The sequence below is a fragment of the Lycorma delicatula genome, chromosome 1 (genome assembly GCF_047948215.1).
Source record: "Lycorma delicatula isolate Av1 chromosome 1, ASM4794821v1, whole genome shotgun sequence".
Taxonomy (NCBI): Eukaryota; Metazoa; Arthropoda; class Insecta; order Hemiptera; family Fulgoridae; genus Lycorma; species Lycorma delicatula.
Window position 1 is genome coordinate 190,753,718 of NC_134455.1, and position 19,479 is coordinate 190,773,196.

Consider the following 19,479-nt stretch of genomic DNA (forward strand, 5'->3'; position numbering starts at 1 on the left):
AACATATATACTTTCTATAATGTTTTCCTGACATTTAAATTAATTTTTAATTTAAACAAATTATATTTCTGACTGAAGACTCGTTTTTCCTGTGCTATTCGGCATTTTATATTGCTCCTGCTTCATCCATCTTTAGTAATTCTACTTCCCAAATAACAAAATTCTTACACCTCTCTAATATTTTCTCTTCCTATTTTTATATTCAGTGGTCCATCTGTATTATTTCTACTACATTTTATTACTTTCATTTTGTTCTTGTTTATTTTCATGTGGTAGTTCTTGCATAGGACTTCATCCATGCCGTTCATTATATCTTCTAAATCTTTTTTACTCTCAGCTAGAATTACTATATCATCAGCAAATTGTAGCATCTTTATCTTCTCACCTTTTATTGTTACTATGGATCTAAATTGTTCTTTAACATCATTAACTGCTAGTTCTGTGTAAAGATTAAAAAGTAACGGGGATAGGGAACGTCAGACAACCATTTATATTAAGGCTTCTTTCGTATGTTCTTTAATTATTACTGTTGCTGTTTGATTCCTGTAAATGTTAGCAGTTGTTCTTCTATCTCTGTAATTGAACCCTAATGTTTTTAATATGCTGAAGATTTTATCCCAGTCTACATTATCAAATGCATTTTCTAGGTCAATAAATGCTAAGTATGTTGGTTTGTTTTTTTTTATCTTCCTTCTACTATTAATCTGAATGCTAAAATTGCTTTCCTTGTCCCTATACTTTTTCTGAAACATAAATGGTCTTCTACTAACTCTTGTTCACTTCTACTCTCCTCTTAATCCTTCTGTACAGAATTCTAGTTAAGAATAACTAGATTTAATTTTTTATGCATGAGTAGTTAAGCTAACTATTCTGTATTTTTCACATTTTTCTGATCCTGCTTTCTTTGGTATCATGACAATAGCACTCTTTTCGAAGTCTGACAGAATTTCCCCTTTTTCGTAAATATTACACACCAGTTTGTATAATATATCTATCGCTTTCTCACCTGTACTGCACAGTAATTCTGCAGGTAAAAGCATGTATGCTTTTCTGCCATATTATGAATTCAAATCTTTTAATGCTTTCTTAAATTCAAATCTCAGTATTGCTTCTCCCTTTTCATCCTCTTCAATTTCCTCTTCTTCCTCTATAACACCAGTTTCTAATTCATTTCCTTCGTATAACTTTTCAATACATTCTACCCACCTATCGACCTTCTCTTTCGTTTTTATAAGTCAGTGTACCATCTTTTTTTAACACATTATTAGATTTTAATTTATGTACCACAAATTTTTTTTTAACTTTCCTGTATGCTCTTTCTATTTTACCAATGATCATTTATTTATCTTTCTACTTCTGAACAGTTTTCTTTAATCCACTCTTCTTTTGCTAGTTTGAACTTCCTGTTTATAGTATTTCTTAATTGTCGATAGTTTCTTTTACTTTCTTCATCACTAGCATTCTTATATTTCCTACATTCATCCATCAGCTGCAATATATCCTCTGATGTCCAAGGTTTTCTACCAGTTCTCTCTGTTCTGCCAAAGTTCACATCTGCTGATTTAAGAATTTCCTTTTGAATATTCTCCCATTCTTCTTCAACATTTTCTACCTTATCTCTTTTACTCAGACCTCTAGTGGTCCTCTTCAAAAATCTTCTTTACCTCCTCTTCCTCAAGCTTCTCTAAATTCCACCGATTCATCTGACACCTTTTCTTCAGATTTTTAAACCCCAATTTACATTTCATTATCACTAAATTATGGTTGCTATCAATGTCTGCTCCAGGATAAGCTTTGCAGTCGACAAGTTGATTTCTAAATCTTTGCTTATCCATGATATAAGCTATCTGACCCTTGCAGTATCACCAGGCTTTTTCCATGTGTATATTCTTCTATTATGATTTTTAAACTGGGTGTTGGCAATTACTAAATCATACTTTGAACAAAACTCTATAAGTCAATCCCTTCTTTCGTTCCTTTTGCCCAGCCCATATTCACCCACAATATTTCTTTCCTTGCCTTTCCCAGTGCTTGCATTCTAATCTCCAATAAAATTATTAAATTTTCAACCCCTTTTATGTGTTTATTTGCTTAATCAATTTCTTTGTATACACATTCTACCTCTTCATTATCATGGGCACTTGTAGACATATAGACTTTAACAATCGCTGTTTGCTTAGGTTTTGAATTTATCCTTATTACAAATGCTGTGCATTTTGAAATACTCTACTCACTTCCCTATCGTTCATTACAAAACCTACTCCTGCCTCCCCATTATTTGAAGCTGAATTAATTATTCTAAAATCACCTTCTTTCTTTTTCCTGTTTAGCCTCCGGTAATTACCTTTCAGATAATACTTCAGAGGATGATATGTATGAGTGTAAATGAAGTCCAGTCTTGTACAGTCTCAGTTTGATCATTTTTGAGATGTGTGGTTAATTGAAACCCAACCACCACTACTATCATCCTGATTCTCCTGTGGTGGTTGATACAACCACCACAAAGAACACCGGTATCATGATTTATCAGATCCATGTAAAAATAACTGACTTAACTAGGTTTTGAATGCTGGAACTCTCGACTTCCAAATCAGCTGATTTGGGAAGACACGTTCACCACTAGACCAACCCGGTAGGTTTCTAAAATCATCTGACCAAAAGTCGTTTTCCTCTTCCCACTGAACCTTGCTATTTCCTACTACATCTACATTTAACCTATTCATTTGCCTCTTTAAATTTTCTAACCTACTAATTTTTTTTTAGACTTCTAACATTCCACACTTCGACTCATAGAATGTTATTTTTTAATTTTCTGGCGACCCCTTCCTTAGTAGTCCCCATCCAGAGATCCAAACAGGGGACTAGTTTACCTCTGGAATATATAACAAAGGAAGATGCCTCCATCTTTGTCACAGGAAAATGCAGAGAGTTGCATTTTCTTGGAAAATAAGCAGCTGTAGTTTTCCATTGCTTTCAGCTGCTCAGTACTCAGAGGATTGAGTGATGTTGATATGATTGTTTATGTCCTCCTGACCTACGCCCTTAACAACTACTGAAAGACCTGCTGCCCTCTTTCAGGAATCATTCCTTAGTCTGGCTCTCAACAGATACCTCCCCGATATGGTTGCACCTTTGGTCCAGCTATTCTGTATCACTGAGCACTCAAGTCCCCACACCTTCGGGAAGGTCTCATTATTCATAGAGGGATTGATATGAAAAGCAGTAAAAATATTTTTTTCTGGTTTAACTAGAGGATCATGAATAATTTTTTTCACTGGGTTATATCAACATGAGTTATATCTCATGTTTCTTCTACTGTTTCACTACATAATTACTTATTCCTAGCTCGGCTGTCCCATTCACAAATAAAACAACAGTATTTTGTATACCCTAACTGCATGACTAACAAAAGAATTATTGCTTTTAAATCTTAAAAGCACATGTTCCATCTATGTTTTTATACGTTACTTTTTCAATAACAGTTTTGGTAACATCATATGTTTATTTCACATTAATTCCATAATAAATTGGTAAAAGTATATAAATATTACTATTATGAAGCAAAACTACTTTTAACCTATACTTGGAGTAATCAATGAAAAGATACCAGTCCTCAGTTTCATGAACTTACTCTAACTTTGACATAAGCTCATCGATATTTGTACAGTAAACTAAATAATTTTTTTCAACAAAATATTGTGAAAAATCTTTCTGTCAGTTCAATAACCCAAAATGTTTGTATTTTTTTAAAGTAAATTCCAATCCTGGAATCTTGAGCCTAAAAATTCAGCTTGTTTTTTGATTAGTTTAAATCTCTTACAAAGTCATTTAGCTCACCTAGTAACACAAGATGTGGCTTACTGGAATGTAATTTAAAGTTTGAATCATGATTGTCTTTTTCTATAACGTCTGCTTAGTTATCACTGTTTTCACGAAACAAGTTTTCAGGAACGTTGGGAATTGGAATAAATTGACTGTGAGGTACAGATCTGATTACAGGCAGCAGGGCACAGGGTAGAGTACACTGTGTTTAGACTTCTTAGAAATTCCAGATTCCGCACTATTTAAACAATTGTAACAATCAGATTTGTAATATTTTGGTTCACGTCAAACCAAAGAGACATCTAAACCATCCTTTTAAATTGAATGGACAGTTACTACACATCATAAGAAGAGCTCATAATCACCGATTTTACGTAAAAGTTCAATTTATAAGCTTTTTTAATTGAAAGTGTAATGTTTTTCATATGTGATTTATAGTAAACTCATCAAACACTTGACAAAACTGTCTGTATCATTTACACATTTACGAGGCACTGTAAAACTTTACTGTTCACTCACTTAATACAGTTATCACCCTGACTAAAGAAGTTATATTATTGAGAGTAGTAGGCTAACACTAAGCTTTGTGTTGTTTTGAATTTTGTTCATATACGCTTCAATAGAGAAGTATGATCTCTGTTACACGATGTTTGTGTTATGACTTTGGTCATTGTTTCATGGTTAACTGATCAATAGAGTAAAAACACACACTGAGCACATAAAGTAATCACATAAAATAAAAAACATAATGCAAAACATATGTTGCACCACATTAAATGCATCATATTATATAATAATAGATGATGGATATTATACAATAAATGATAGAATATGCATCATATTATATGATGTGTAATCATGCATCATATAATATCAATAATTTTCAAAATTAAAATTTTGAAATTCTTCAAAAATGTAGGGTTTCGGAAAAATTCTGACTTCACATTTCATTTCAACAATAAAAAATAGATTGGTTTCATGAATCGCATGTTAAAAAACAAAAATTGTGTTTATCAGTGTAATTATATCAATCTTTTGTAAATACAGTGATTTTTTATTATGTTTTTTTAATTTTGTCCGTTTTCTTACCTCTAGATTTCAATAATTTCTACAAGTATGTAAATGTTATTCACTCTGTCATTCTATTCGACTTATTCTCATAGTCATCTTCAAGCTTATGAACATTTAAACAAAACTCTTATATTTTAACACTGAAAAATTTATTACAATCATTCATTGAATACCTCTTTGTTAGAATTCATCTCAGAACATTAGTTTATTAAAAACTATATCTACCGTCCTTAGAAAAAGGTCAATAAATTTTTTTCTGTCATCGTAATTAAATTGTTTTGAATGTATGATTTGCATGCTCACCAAATGAGCTATTTTACTAGAATTTGAATTCTTACAGCCATCCGATCTATACAAAATCGGTGTAAAAATAACTTCCGTATTAAGTTACATTTTAAACAGTAGGAAATGAAATCACTAATATATATATTTTTTTATCGAATAGAATAATTTTACCTCGTCGTAAAATTTACAATCCTCACTACCTGTCAGGCCTTAGTAAGAATCTCTCCTTCTCAGACCCAGTACAAGAAACTATAACAACCACAACGTAATCGAAAAACCAGTCCGAATGAATTCATGATCAGCGTAAACGTTTTTGAGTTGTGATGTCGCGAGCGCGTTCATTGACTGGCTGTCCGCAGGGTGACCTTGCTGCTGGCAACCGGCCAGCAATACGCCCGGTAGTGCAAACGTCGTTATTATGTAAGTTTGTTTGTATTTATTGTCATTGGAGTGATCTTCGTTCGGATTGGCGTCGTGCCGCCACTAGCATCTTTCAGTATCGCTCGGTTCTCGAAACCTTTTAGTTCTGCCCGTTAGTGTTTTATATAAATATATTTTTTTTGTAGTGATTTTTTATTTCTCTTAGTGTCGTTGATAAGGAAAAACTGACACGTTAGAGGTAACGATTAGTAAAAATTAAATAAAGTTAATAAATATTTTGTATGCTAACGTGCATGTGACTTGTTTGTTTAGAATACTAATGACTGTCATCGACAGAAATTCGGTAAGTCTATCTTAATAAAGAAAATAATTTCTAACTCATCTCCATAACGTGACTGAACTTGATGATTATTTTTAATAATTTTTTTCTTGAAAACAATTTTTTATTTATTTCAAACGAGATGAGTCAGATCAAAGTTAAGTAATTGTCTCTTTAATTATAAAGTGACAATTATTGATAAAGTAATTAAATTAAATTACATCGACATATTTTAAAAATTATCTCAAAGTACGCTTTACTCAAAATATCCAATCATTCAATAAGATTAGGATACCGTGTAATTAAATAAGAACAAATTATAGTTAAAAATAGTAAATATAATTCGGATCGTAATCCTGCTGTTATAAATATAATGCAGTAAATTAAGGGCAATATTAAGTGATTAATTATTTTCAACTGTAAAGAGAGATAGATATTAAGAACTATTTTATGTTATTTTAAAACACCATAAAAATTGTAAAAAGTTTCTTTTAAAAGGGACTTCATTTCATCTTAAACCATTCAAAAAGGATTTTTCTTGACGTATTCGCCAAATTATTAATCATTTATATTTAACAACGTATTTAGAATTGTTATTATTATGAAGCAATGAACAATTTTCAACCTGTATTTTGTTATCGTAATAATGTAAATCAACTTTTCTTGCTGACCCTTCAAAATCGGTAGACAAAGAAAACTAGTTCTAGTAACAATTTGTGTTCCAGTTTTAAAAGAGAGTAAATGTTACTGAAAATATCCTGTGAAGAAATCTTTATCATTTTAAAAAGATTAATCTGGCTAACGAATAGAAATAAAATCACTCTCAAATTTTACATGTATAAAACACCTGTGCAAGTAGTATTAATGTAAAAAGTTTTAGATTAAAAGTATAGGTTTTGTATACCTAATAATACGATAATGTAAATAAAAATTTCTATTATATTTTCTAATAATTTGCCTTCGGTTTGCGAATTAATTACAAGTCCATTAAATTTTTTTAATGATAATTTTTAAAATTTTACGTGTAATTATTTAATTATTAGTTTATGTAAGATATCATAGAATGTATCTGATTATTTATATTACGAATCTATTTTGAATAATAGCAGTAAAAGATTAATTGCTTAGTTACGCAGAACACTAGCACAAAAAGTTTTAATTTGCCATCGTAACATAACCTATAACTGTTAAAGAAAGTTAAAACAAAGAATGTTTGTCGACATAAAAAAGAGGATTAACGCAATTTACAATAATATATTAGTTGTATGTAGTCTCATTATTTTTTTAAATATAAATTAGTGAAACTTATTTAACTCTTCGCAAAAGTAATATCATACATTCAATCGCACTTTCTCCCGTTTCATTACGCAGTTTCTTTTGCTTAGGAAATAGAAATTTTAATTCTTTCTTAAATTAAAAAGATTAGTTTCTCTAAGAAGTAGAAAGTAAGTTATAATTTTAGCAACATTTTTTCATGAAACTATGAGAAACTGAAACTTTTAAAATACAGTTCAAAAACGGGGGAAAAATAATGATTTATACGATTACGATAATCTTTAAAAAAAGTACATTTCATTTTAATTTATGATCGTCAGAATAAAACCCGAAATTATTTTATTTGAGCTTTTTCCACATCGTGCATCTCAACCTAAAGAGAATATGTAGTAGTCTAATCACTGGAAATTTATTGAAAACATTTTACAAGACAGAAAATACTTGTTTAGATTAAGAATCAATCAAATTTGTTTCTAATGGTTTTTTTTTTTCAATTTTGTGCTATGTAATGAGTACATGAACTGAAAACCAGTAAGCCATGTTAGCATTGTTGTAAGATAATTTATAGATCTCTTAACTGAAGATCAAAGTAGTTAGTCTAGATTTTTGAATGTAGCCTTCGTAATCTAATACAAGAGAGAAAACCAGCAATATTTACGTCTTAACCTACTTTACGTAAATAAACGTAAGCCTGTAGATACGAAATTATGAAATATGGCGGTGAAATTAGTAGTTTTATGTTCTGTACTACATCATGACATAGATTACAGTATTTAATTACTTAAATGCGTACAAAATTTAGCCTTCAGAAAATTAATAAAACTTCCGGTCATACTGAATTTTCAACTTTTCTTTCGTATTTTTCAGTGACAAAAAAATAATATATAATAATTTTATCGAACATGTCCCGTTGGTTCGATTACATGGTTGGGATATTACATATAACGGGGAAACATTCATAATGACAGAACGTTAAGTCGACATAATTTTAAACATATGACGACCACTGTTATATTATATTTATATAAACATTTATAAACCACTGTTATATAAACAAATTTATATGACGAAGAACTTTTAGTTTTATTAAGTTTTATCGATTTTATATCAGTAACATTGGCTATTAACTGAAACTTTAATATTGGTGATTAGTTTACTATTTATCTGATGATTATTATTTTTAAAAACGCTTTAATTTAAACGCCAAATTTTAATACAGTAACATTTAGCAGCCTTAATGTAGTCTGTGCGGTTATACGTAATTTGTTTACTTAAAAGTTTTTACTTTTACTTATAGTAATGTTTATTTTTAATGAATGTATTTACAAATAGTTTATATGGATATTTATTTTAATGTATACAATACTTTAAGTACACAGTCTATGTATTACATACATATTTTGGATTTATTATTAGGCATTTTTGTAGAAATAAAAGATTTTTATGCGATGATTTCAGCTATATTAGTTATATTTTTATAATTGGTATCTTCCATTATTGCAGTAACACTATTAAAAAAAAGCTGATTATGATAACTAAAACTATTAAAAAACTAATTTTCTGCAGGGAAAATGGTAGATTTTGATATATTGACAAAATATTGTTTGTTATGTACTAAAACAATCAATCTTTGGTTGAAAAATAACATTAATTAATATTAGAAACGGTAAAAATATTCTCACCACGGTTAAAATCACAAGAAAAGCAAAGAAATATACACACTGATGATAATTTTGTACTAAAATGTCAAGATAATTAAAATATAATATTTGAGTTACATAACAAAGCAGGTTAATTATTATTATTATTATTATTATTATTATTATTATTATTATTATTATTATTATTATTATTATTATTAAACAGCAATAATGATAATTATTTCTATCAGTAATACATAACAATTATTTATTAATTAATAATCTATAAATATTATATTATATAATATTAAATTTTATATTACTTTATACTCGTATATAATATATGTATAATACATCATTAGCAGATATATTGTTATTAATAATAATATGTATTAATAACAATATCTTTCGCTTTTCAGCCTTTGACCCGAGGCACAGACTGTCTCTTTTTGAGTTGTTCTCAAAAAAATGGTATGAAAGTATTTATAGTAATATAAACACTCAGATAGATATAATAACTTCGCCTAGGAAAGCTATAGATAGTTTTGATAGCTCTATTCTAGGTTTTATTAATTTCAAGCTTCGCATTTCGGACATTTTCAGCGCCTTAGGCCATTCAACAACTAACAGTATGTGTACTACCTCGAAAACGGGTCGGTTATTAGATTTGTTTACTTTCCGGCTGGGCTAGGGCCAGGCAAGTACGCTGCGGTTTTGTCAGTGGGAATAACCTGTTGCTTTTTTCCACAGTACGACTAAAAGGACCAACGCTTCGTAGTGTTTGACCTGTTAATCCCTGTATTTTTTCTGTATAATACCATTTTCTCTTTATTTCCTGCTGTTAACATCTAATCCCGATAATAATATGATCTACGACTACAAACTTAGATGAAATGTTATCTTTCATCGTGCCGGATGTTGAAAATCGAAGAAACACTGATACCATCTACCTCCATTTTAGGAAATTTTCCGATACGGTTCGTCATGGCATCCTGTTGTATAAGCTATAAGTTCATGGTGTTAGAGGATCTAAGCTGAGATGGATCCATTCATACTTATCTAATAGGATATTTCAAGTGAAAGTGTCCGGTGAAATCTTTAGCGAAACGTTGCGACTTCGGCGTACCAAAGATCAATTTTGGGTCTACTACTATTTATTATTTTATAAATGACATCGGGTGTGGTATAAAATCAACGTTCACCTAATTCGCTGATGAAGTCAAACTCTATGAAAATGGGAACTCTATGAAAATGGGTGATTTTTTGGTCCTTCAACAAAGTGTAAATAATATTCATAAAATTCAATGCACTCCTGATGTAACAGTCATTATGACTTGCACAAAAACGACGCTACTAATAAAATAGTATTATACCATGAAATATGACGTGATGAAACAATTTGTTACTTATACGTTGCCTTCAACTTTAAAGTTTTGTTTATGCAACATGTAGACAGCATAAAATCCAGTGCGCGAAGGAATCTTGGGTTGCTTTTGTGGGTAAGCCTTTATTTTCAATAATAAACACTATCTGTCATCTTTACCCAAATCCGAGTGTTAGGCCAGTATTTGAGTATTGTTTAGTTATTTGTAACTACTATAGCAAGTTCACTAATCTGAAGATTGAAGCTATATAAAGGAAATTCATTTGGAATTTACGTTTGTGAGATCTGAGTTCTCACCAACTTTTGTACGTAGCGGAATGTAGTAAACCGGGCATCGAATTCTTGGAATCAAGGAAGAAAAAAAGATGTTGCATACATTTATAAGGCAATGCATGACCTTATTAATGTTGACATCGAAGGTATAGGAATCAGGATTTCGTACATGAATAATAGAACACGTAACTTATTTAAATATTCAAACCAAAGAATCTTATCTCTAATGACTAATCTATTGGAAGCCTTAACTCGGTTAATGATAACGGAGAAAATATGTTTTATGAAAACATAATTTCCTTTAAAAGGAAAATAGGAAAGATATTTTTGGATATTGACTGCTGGATTTTTTTTTTAATAAAACTTTTTTTAATAATCCCTTTTTAAGCTTTCTTTTTCTGCTTGCATAGATTTGGCTTTATTTTATTTTGTAAGCATTTAATGGGTACATTTTCGATGTATTGTTTGATTCAACTTTTCATTTTTAAGATTTTTGTATGATTGATTTGTTTTACTCGTAATAACTGATCCCCCCACTTCCTGTTTGTAGATTAGGAATCTTCTCACAACGGCGGATGGCTGTAAGGGTGAGAGGGTGCTATCCAAAAATAAATTATCATTATTGTCGTTGTTTTTTTTTTATCTTCAATGATGATAATCAGATGAAGGATGAAGTCGTACTCTAAAAAATAAAGTACTTCTTCAAAAGTGAAAGAAAACACATTTTTGTTGCTTTTCGATATCTGAAAGTTGAAGATTCTATTTTGCGTATCTCTAACAGAAACGTTACTTTAATACTGTTATAAAGGTTGTAATGTTAAAAAACTGTTATTTCCAAACCATTCCGAAAGTTTTGTTGCTGAATCAAATTTATACTCTTTATTCAAAAAATTCGTGATATTGTGAGTTTTGTTTTAGTGAAATAGTTTATTTTGGTAATTAATGTTATTTCGGTAGCTTTTGTTACTCTTTTAGAGATTATCTTATATGCTCAGAGAATTAGAAATGCTTAATTACAATCAATCAATCAATTGACGATTTTAGTTTTTTAAATTTGTGGTTTTGTTTTTTAATTGTGGGAATTTAATTACCATTACTTTTATTTTAGGCTGAAGGTAAAAAATAGAAAACAATTTTTTTTATTGGTTGTTTATACCGAATCTACAATTTTTACTTCTTGTACGAAGTAAAGCAAGTATTGTAATAACGAAAAATTTCAGATTTCAACGGAAATATCCATTTTGGCTATTCCTGACTTCATTTTGATTAGTTTCGGCGTGAAGTCTGTACGTACGCATGTACGTACAAACGTATGTATCTCGCAAAAATCAAAAACGATTAGCCGTAGAATGTTGGAATTTTGTATTTAGGACTGTTTATACATCTAGTTATGCACCTCCCTTTTTGATTGCACTCGACTGGGCAATCGACATTTAGAATAACTGAATGTTATGTTGATAATAACCATGTATATCATCTGATTATTTAATATTAATTGAAAATTATAATTTAGAACCGTATTATTTTTGGATTTTGTTAGCAAAATCTTATAAAAATTATGTTTATTTTTAAAAAAATCATTTTATTTAATTATTTGATAGAATAGTAAAATACATTTTTGAATTGTATTCAATTTAAAGCGATTATTGAATTTTTTTTTAAATTACCGTTGACATTTGAATTCAAATAATATCTTTTTAAAAATATTTTTATTTACTTTATTAGAAAAAGTATTTTCATTTATAATAAGAATGATTTGTAAATTATCAATTTCAAAATACTTACTCTATCCTTCAAATTTTATATCTCTATTTAATAAAACTGTAGGTATCTTTCAAATGACATCTTTTTCTTGTTGTTATGGGGAAGTGATTCTTGTTGTAGAAAAAGTGTAGTACATAACTCCACTTGTAACGCATATTACGCACTCGTGAAAATACGTAACTTTTTTCACTTGTCCATAATATGCTTCTTACAACTCTTGTTACGTAATATACTATTCTAGATCAGTATTATTCGTATCTTCGTGAGTTGCTGATTAACAAAGTTTCAGATTTCTGATGTGTTGTATAAATAAAAGTTAATAATAATTACTATTCCATTTAGTGAACTCCTGTATACTGGTTAAATAAAGTTTAACCAGTATAAGTTTAAATGAAGCGCAGCAAAAAATGCGTATATGTAATTTAACAAGCGTACAAGGAAGTCATGTGGTGTCCACATCAGAATTATTTAATTACATCTTTACTCAAGTTACCAAATAACATTTGTCCGATTACAGCTACTTTACTTTTTATAATAAAGAAAAGAGATGAATTTTCTGAATGAGAAAATTTAAACAAATGTATAAATAAGTTTTATAGAGCCGCATTTTACGGAGATGCAAGGCATTGTTGGGTGTGCCTACCGCCATCATAATACAGATAACTCCATTGAATATTAACAATAATTGGAAGTTATCATGTACATAACCTTGCTAAGTAATTTTTATTTATAAATCAGTAGTTGTTAGTGTAATATAAAGCAAATAAATGCAGCGTAATAAAAAATAATGACCTGATTAATAGTATACTGAAAAACAAATTACTTTTTCGGCTAAGCTATCAGTGGTAAGCTTAGCCGCTATGACTGAAAAATTAAATTCCTATCCTGAAAACCAAAACCGTCTGGAACTCATCAAGGCGGTTCAAAATTTTTAATTATAAAAAATATCTTTGTATACCGTATAATATAATAAATATAGTTATATAATAGTACATTTATATGCGTTACACATCAATAATAATATCTTGCAAATAATTATGAAAATATCATTAAAATATACACAAAGGAATTTATATATATATATAAATTCCTCTATAAATTTCTCTCTCTCTCTCTGTATATATATATATACAGAGAGTCAGAAAAGAGAGTCAGAAAAACCAACACAAACTGGTTCAAACTCACTGAAGAAGATATGAAAGAACTAAAACTCCACAAAAACATCATCGACAGACAAATTATCAGAACGACACTGAAAAATCGAAGAGCTACGACTCAAGAAAAGGTTTCAGCCAAAAGGGGATCCAAGATGACGATAGAAAGGAGAAAAGCCACCTCAGAAAGAATGTTGGAAAAGAAAAGAACAACACACTAAAATAACTTGATCTAACGTACCGCTAGGAGGATATCTTCGAAACAAAAAAAATTCTTTTACAAATCAATAGACATAAAAATGAATTGCTGGGTATTTAAAGAAAATACAAACTGAAGTTTTTTTTATTGAAATGCAAATAGTTTAAATTATTACTAAAAGTATCTAAAGAAAAACTGGTTTATCGAGAAGGTTTTACGTAATCGGGTTTTTATCATTTTTAATATTCTCATTGTTTTAATTTAAATTAGAATGGAAGATTACGTTCTCAAATCATTTCATCGTTCAGATGAATTCGCCATTTTGTTTATTTTTAATTTAAAAATAAAAAATCAAGAAAATCATGTACTTTTCGTAACACCAAAACTTGTTTTTTCCAGTTTGATATTTATTAGCTCAACAAATCTTCACTGCGATGCTGACGCATTTTTATTGTTCTAATATTTGTCAGCAATAATTTGTCCTTTCTTTGTTTTCTTCATTTTGTTGACACTGCTAGTGTATTTTATCCGTCTAAAACATATTAGTGCTTAAATGTAGGTTACTATAAATATATGATATCAACCGTTAGTTAACTATGATTTCAGATCGTAAAATAATAATTAATAATAATGAATCGTATACTGCGGTAGATTTTATTATTTTCATATTTGTAATACAAAACAAAATATTCTGCATTTCCATAACAGAAAAAAATATATATCTGATAAATTTTATCTGTGACAATTAAATTTGTAATGTATTAGTAGCCGCTGTAAAAATTATTAAACGTATTTGAAAATAGTAAATTCGAAGAAAACTTTCCCTGTTTTTAAAGTCATCTAATGTGATAACCTTTAATAAATAATAAATCTATTCAAAACAGATCGTCTAACTCACTGATTGTAGAACATGTGTAAGTAGTTTCATCGTGTGAAAAGAAGACCCCCCACCAGTTTTGAAGCGACGTATTCATTGAACTTACGCGCGCGTGTATTATTTATTAGTTGTTGCGCATTTTCATCAGTCAGTACTAGGTTTATTTCATAAAGATAGACTTACGATTACAAAGTGTATAACACTTATTGTTAAAAAAAGCTTATAAATAAATTGAAGAAAGTATTTTACTTAGCTTTATAGCTTACAATAAATTTCAAACGTGTTATAATGTGCAAGTGAAAAGATGGTAATAACTATTTATTGCTATATTTTAAGATTCTACATCCTTTTAAATTTACTAGTAGAAAAACTACATATTAAGAGTGTAAAATAAAAATTCTATAAAATGTTAACAGTAATAAAGTAGCCCCTTACCAGCAAAAAACAGTCGGAATCAAGTTTTCACGCCAGATCAGAACAGCGAAAAGGCAATAGATAAACCAAAATTCTAAGATCGGTTTTATAACTTTTAAACTTCTAAACATAGTTTTTTCCGGGTTCGAATCCCGGTCAGGCATGGCATTTTCCACACACGCTACAAATCATTCATCTCATCCTCTGAAGCAATACCTAACGGTGGTTCCGGAGCTTAAACAAGAAAAAAAAACACAATATTTAAAAATACCATTTTATTTTTATTTTAAAAATATCCGTAAAACTGTGTTCTACTAGTATTTCTGTTGAAGGAGTTGAAATCTTCATGGAACTGTCAATAATAAATTCTCATAATTCTAACTATTACACTGTTTTAAATTTGAGTGATTATTAATTGTAAGATAAATCTCTATTTTATAAATCTTAATTATATTATGGTATTTAAATTTTAATTGGTTATTTTTTAATATTTTATTGAAATTAGTTTAAATAACACGGCAATATTATCTATATAAATAAAAGTGTAAATGTTCGTTTGTTCAAAATCTTAAATCTCCGAAAGTTTTTCACCGATTGCTTGGAAATTTGACACTCGTTACATTCGACTACGTGAGGGTTTTTATATACCTACTATTTATATACCTTAGATGTCACACCTGTGACAGGTAAAACATGCTTTTTTTAAAAAACAGCGCTATCTGTTGGACGTAAAAGCAACACACGCTATACTAAATATTTTGCGATTCCATTTCAATGTTTCCAATGTGTGTGTCCGCTATAGACTAAAAAACTACTGTACCGATTTACGCCCGGGGAAAAAGAGAGAAAGGGAAAAATCAGAAAAGGGGAAGAGGGAAAAATCGGAAAGGGTAAAAGGGAAAAATGGAAAAAGGGGAAAACGTGAAAAAATAAAAACGGGAAAAGGAAATGGAAAGGGGAAAGGATAAAAAAGAAAAGCTAAGGGGGGAAAAGGAAATAAGAGAAAGAGAAATTGCGTAGGAAAGGGAAAGAAAGATGAAAAGGAGAAAATGGGGAAAAGGAAAGGGGAAGACGGAGAAAGGAAAATTTAATATTTAACTTTCAATTGTGTTCATTTAATCTATATATATATATATATATATATATATATATATGTCGGAGAATAAAGTATAGTGGAGTATCTTCCGACAAAACGATGAGAATATTCTTTAGAATATCTGTATTTTTAGTAGTTTTAAGAAATGTACTATTACTTGTAATATTTTGTAAAATAAGGTTTAAATTGTTTTATTGCGGTAGGCTTAGGCCTAGGTAGGCACATGGTTGTCAACGTAGTCGGGATCCCAGGACGATAGGGGTATCATAAAATTAATAAGGAAAAGGAAATATGCAGTAGGCATATTATTTGAGAATATTGAGAAAAGGCAGTCTTGCTTTGGAACCCAGATCGAACAGACGTCCTGGTGTTCGCGAATTCGTTATTTCCCTGAGCCTCGGTCTATAGCAAGTTGTTTTAATATTATTTGAATTCTAAATTAAATTAATCTTATATTATAATTCGTGTACTACTGAGTTATTGATAAGTGATAATTATCATTTGTAATTATTTCATTGTACGAGTTATCTACTCATTTTTATTAATTGAACTTTATTATAATCTTATATATTCTCCACTTGTAATAATAAGAATGAGTGAAACACAAAACGTTGAATCCCTGACAAATCTCCTCGCCTCTCCGACATATATATATATATACATATATACTCAAATCTAGTAATAGCGAAGCATTGCCGGATCTGCTAATTAAAATATAGTAACAATAATTTACTTTATTTCTACCAATTAGGTTCCTTCAACATCTTTTCCTATGGTCGTGAGTCAATCGGTATTTCTATCCTCTGGCCGGTCTGGGAAGTGATCCCTTTTTGACAAAGATTGAACAGTTAAATTATACAGTAAATTTCGAAAAGAAAGAAAAATTTACAAGAAAAAGGCTACAGTATGTAGTAGTTAAAAATCCTTATTTAAGTAATGCCTGAACGGATAGCCTTACTCATAAAAAGATTTAGCCCTTTAGTGGTAAAAAATTATAGTTAACCCCTTTTTTTTAGATACACCTACAAAGGCCCTCCAAAGTTCAACTTCTTCCTCTTTTCCAAACAGTGATTTTTTACTTTTGGATGAACAGGTAGATCTTGAAATTTATTTACTGGACTTATTTATTTTATTGCCGCCCAGTTAAGTTATGAAACTCAGTTTTAATAACCGATTTTAAAACCGAATCTTTTTAATCGGAATAGATTAATACTTATGCTCGTTTCAAGCTTGCGATTTTTTTCGGTCGTCGTCCAAAACCATTTATCGGACTGACCACGCATTGTAAAGCCGCTTTTTTTAATAATTGCACAATGAATTATCGTGGTGCGGCACATATTGAACAATTCATCCTGACGTCCTCATGGATGTCGATCGATAAAATTCTATCAAACGATATCGTAAAAAAACTGCATGCAAAAGATAGACCTTAGACGTAAACCTGTCTCTGTTTATCTTAAATAACCCTTGAAATAAATATTACTGCTAAATTATTCCTCATCAGTGAAAAATAACTTTCTCTAAACGACATCACTTCATGGAAGCAACCGGCAAAATCTTGACAGCAAGGTGACATCAAAAGGTATTTCGTAATATTATAGCTTAATAAATGTAAACAAAATTAAATGTGACGCAGAATCTCAAATTGTAGTAGTAAACATGACTATGGCGACAGTGCAATATATTTGGCATCGAATCAGCCTGTTATTGCCATGAAGTACTTTATCTTAACGAGAAAAATAGATTATTTTTATTTTTAATACTTAAAATCGCATTTATTTATTTGATTGCTATTTCAAACACTTAATTAGGAATTGACTCATCTATTATAAACATTCAAATTTTCTTTTAAAATCAAACCTTTGAACGTGAAATATAATTAAAATTATTAGATAGTTGTATTGAAAAATTATAATTTAATACTTGTGTTTAATCAATAAACTCATAATAAAAATAATGTCTGATTTTTAAATCTCTCAGTTATCGGTACAAAAAAAATAAAAATTTGTTTTGTAGTTTATTTCCAAGAAACAGTTTATTTTTGTTCTTTTGAAATTGATTCGTGGATAATCCGCTTAATAAAAATAATTTTATTACGTTATAATTTATGTATAGTTTTATCCGGTTTATGATATAAGCTATTATTATGTATTTATTAATTTCTCAAGCATGGTACCGCCGATATTTTAAATGAATAGATTAGCAATTAATATAATCCACCTTACCAGCACGTTGATATGTACTCTTGATCTTTCGGCTACTTGGATGGCATCATCAAGAGTTAAGGTTAATACATTTAAAGTCAAAAGTTTAAAAAATCATAGTTGAGATTTAAAAACAGTAATAACTGTTCCAGGCCTACTAGTATAATCACACTAGTCATACTAGTATAATAATTTGAGTATACTAGTAGGACCGGGACAGTCATACCTGTTTTAAAATTTTTTAAACTTTTGATTTTAAATGTATTAATTTTAACTCCTGATGATGGCTTCCAAGTAAATTCGAAAGATCTAGAGTACATATCAGTATGCTGTTAAAGTAGATTATATTAACTGTTAATTTATTTATTATGTATTTGTATTATATAGCATTTTGTAACGTTTATCAGTAAATGAAAAATGTACCCGATTTATAGTCCATTTTTTTAAATGTAATTCATCTTTGAATCTAGTTATATAAATAGCGTGTGATCATTTGAAAAGTTACCAGATTTATTATTCAGCAGCTATCAGTACATCTTATTTCTGTTTGCAGGCATTCTTGGAAGGATCTGCTTAAAATTATTTTCAAAGGGGTGGAGCCCACTCTCTCCGCTAAACCTAACCGAACTCAAAAATCTTAAATGGCAGTGGTAACTTTTAATTACATTAATTGACAATCCGAAAAAAATAATGAATTTTTGTGAAAAGAAAATTAAATCGGCCCCTCTCTTTGCTCGGTAGGTGCAAAAAACCATTTGGGGTAGTAGTAATTTCAGTCCAACAAAAATAACTATAAAATTACATTATTGTAAAAATGTGATAATTCTTATTACCTGACAAACTTTCATTCACGAACTAAGTTCAGCTCAGTAGTAATACCTCTAATATGATTATTAACCTGTAAAACTTTCATTCATGAAAGTTAATTCATTCGGATTAACCTGTAGGTTAATTCATCTAAAAGCTTTTGCCCTGCACGTTTCTTATTCATGACAGATCCCATTTCTTGGAATTTTTTTTACAAGTTTTATAATGTAAGAGTGTGAAACATTTTTATTTGGATACCATGCACAAACGCTTGGGTAGTTCTTGTAGCACATTTATTTTGTTCTTCATATGTAAAAAATAGTTCAGTCCTTTCCTCCAGATTGTAAGTCATTTTAAAGAACTCAACAATTTAAATAAAATATGATGATGAAATAAATACAATAAATAAGTTTTTCCACTAATTACATACAATGTGCACGAAAACAATCCGCAAAGATTTAGCATAGAAACTAAGATCAAAATAATTGGCAGAAAATTAAACCTGTTTACAAGG

The 19,479-nt window shown here is 29.5% G+C and overlaps 1 protein-coding gene across 2 annotated transcripts in view; it reads left to right on the forward strand.

Moving 5' to 3' along the window:
- Positions 1-5,638: 5,638 nt before the first annotated feature.
- The window catches only part of PRL-1 (protein-tyrosine phosphatase 4A family member PRL-1), a 94,648-nt gene continuing 80,807 nt past the window's right edge, over positions 5,639-19,479 (forward strand). Inside the window, exon 1 of one of the 2 annotated variants that reach the window (XM_075368961.1) lies at positions 5,639-5,797. The gene's annotated coding sequence lies outside the window, so the exon portion shown is untranslated. Of the gene's footprint in view, positions 5,903-19,479 lie in introns of both variants that reach the window. The other variant, XM_075368968.1, reaches the window with a different exon arrangement.